Source organism: Penaeus vannamei, chromosome 43 (genome assembly GCF_042767895.1).
Source record: "Penaeus vannamei isolate JL-2024 chromosome 43, ASM4276789v1, whole genome shotgun sequence".
NCBI lineage: Eukaryota > Metazoa > Arthropoda > Malacostraca > Decapoda > Penaeidae > Penaeus > Penaeus vannamei.
The window spans coordinates 25,460,068-25,462,567 of record NC_091591.1 but is presented as its reverse complement, the minus strand read 5'-3'; the positions used below and the strand labels follow the sequence as shown (position 1 = coordinate 25,462,567).

At 52.3% G+C, this 2,500-nt stretch overlaps 1 protein-coding gene across 10 annotated transcripts in view; it reads left to right on the top strand.

Moving 5' to 3' along the window:
• Positions 1–2,500, top strand: part of LOC113816979 (abnormal cell migration protein 10) — a 159,233-nt gene that overhangs the window by 81,877 nt on the left and 74,856 nt on the right. Inside the window, exon 1 of one of the 10 annotated variants that reach the window (XM_027368966.2) lies at positions 973–1,111. The exons of 8 other annotated variants lie outside the window; for them this stretch is intronic. The gene's annotated coding sequence lies outside the window, so the exon portion shown is untranslated. Of the gene's footprint in view, positions 1–972; positions 1,170–2,500 lie in introns of those variants that run through there. One more of the 10 variants, XM_070118825.1, reaches the window with a different exon arrangement.

Here is a 2,500-nt window from a genome sequence, read left to right as displayed (position 1 = left end):
GGGAGATGGTAGGGGTCGCGGGGGTGAGGGTGATGGTGGTAGTGGTGGTGGTTGTGGCTGTGACGGTGGTGGAGGATAATGAGAAGGGAAGGGAGGGAGGCGGCGGGAAAGAGCTACTACTGCCGAGTGTGCTACGTACTACGGCTACTACCTGGTTGGGGGCAGGGCAGGGGTGGCGGGAAAGGGGGACTCGCGTGCACACCTTGTGCTAAATATACGAGGTGACACGCTCGACGGTTTGCTTTGAGATTTATTAGAGGATGTGAGGACGATTTCGGTTGTTGGTGTTTTCTTTTTCCTGCGGGGTTGACGACTCTTCGAGGGAAGGCAGACTATTGTTGCTCCTTTTTGCTTCGCTCACTTTGTGGTTAGTTGCCACGTTGGCCGCGGAAAGTAGAGTTCAGCTTAGAAAACACTGTGTGTGTTTACATTAAAGTTTCCTTTTCTTGTGCGTGTGTGCGTGCGTGTTGTCGGAGCAGCGTGAGCAGCCAGGTCGGGGCGGGGCGTGAAGTCCCCTCGCCCTCCGCACGACAGTTGTGGGAGGAGGGCAGCTGGGCGCTCTTGCGTTGCCACATGCCAGCATTATAACGTTTATTTTGCAGGAAAAAGGCCGTGAGACTCTTTGGATTTCATTATTTTCCTTCCGCGTCGCAGCCAGAAGCTGAATAGCGCGAGCATTCACGAGCACAAGGGCCTCTCCTCACCCGAGGCTTTATTATTCCCCCGTGGGCCAAGGGCGCCTCGCTTCCGCCTCCACCTTGCCATCTGGCCGGGAGCAGCAGGGAAGATGAAGACTCGAGAGGAAGACAGAAATAACATTTTATCAGCTCCCAGCGTGTGATATCATTTCCTCAAATGTGTTATAGAGATACACGGCGAGAGAGTGAGCGCGCGTGGCGAGAAGGGCAGCGTGGCGGGGCAGCGGCGGGCAGGGCAGCGGCGGGCAGGGCAGGGACGGGCTGGGTAGGCAGGGTAGGCAGGGCAGCAGGGCGAGAGCCTCAGCCAGTACGGTACCCGCGTCGAGGCGGCTCGGGGCTAATTTCAGTCTTGTGTTCTTTACGCGAGTGAACGGAACGGCGCTCCTCCGCGGCCGGAGCCTCGCGCACTCAAGGTACCACTGGGCGCTGGTCCTGCTGGCGGTGCGGGAGGCGGGCGTCGGAAGCCGCTCTGTATGTGAAGTGTGGTTTCGCGAAGTGAAGTTGACATGCAGGGGTGCGGGTGCAGGGAAAGGCCATCGCCACCATCTGATTTAGATATCAGTCAACTGAAATGCCTCGTGGGAGCCCTGACAGCGTTATTCGTTGCCCGAAGGAGGCGGCGACGGCTGGGAAGGAGAGAACCCATTTCCCTCGAAATGACTTGTGATGAGAGACGGTTTGCGCGAGAAAATACGGCCCTTCGTGGAAGTGGACTTGTGGTCACGTGCGGTTGCTCTATGTGACTGTTTTATTATTTTTCTCGTTAATGTTCTATTGCCTCTACGCAGGAGAAATATGAAGTTATGAATGAGCTTATCGCGTGAACTTCTGATGCACCGTGTTGACCTGGTGCTGAGTGCTGAGCGCAGGTTACTTTTAGCTTGTCCTCTACTATAGTTTTACACATACTATACAATACTTTATATTATCTGTATTGATTTCACGTAAACATTGTGTACTCGAACAAATAGATTTTACTTTGTGTGTGTGTGTGTATGTGTGTGTGTGTGTGTGTGTGTGTGTGTGTGTGTGTGTGTGTGTGTGTGTGTGTGTGTGTGTGTGTGTGTGTGTGTGTGTGTGTGTGTCCGCGCGTGCGTGTGTTGCGGTAAAGGGAACGAGACAAGGTCCCTCAGGGTGTGGATGCGCGGTACGTTTGGTGGTCACCTACGAGGCCAGACGTCTACCTGATAGGTCGCCTTATACCTTATACCTCGCCGTACACTGATCTCCTTGCCACCAACACCTGGCCGGGTTGTTGCGGCCCTGATGCCACACCACCATGGCCAGGTGGCGGTCTCTGGTACTTCGTTTATTGGACTGCAACTATCTGTAAGGTTGGCTTTAGAAGTTCGCGTTAGGTATTCCGTTGGTCTTAGGTCTTTCGTCGACTGATTGGCGCTGTGGTTGCAGTTCATGATTTATCGATATTCTTTTCTTTGTTATGCTCATTTTAAAGTCAGATATATAAAAATCTTCATGAATCGTCGAATTTTAAGCCCAGGTTGTAGAGCCGAAAGGGCAAATCGTCGGACCTGATGACGCATTTGAGTGTGAATTTAGAACGCGCTGTTTTCATTTGTCATAATACCGCCGAGATGTGAGTCTGACATGACTCGAAGGTATATTTGCCTCACTAAACGCCATTCACGGTGCCACAAGGCGTATATATAGATGAATTTCCCTTTAGAGAGTATGAGTTAGAGACAGTCACTGTGGGTGAATTGTAAGTAATATGACTGTCCCTCTCGCGGCAGAAAGGGCCCCAGGCAATGACTATGTACCAAACGTATATTCTTTTGAAA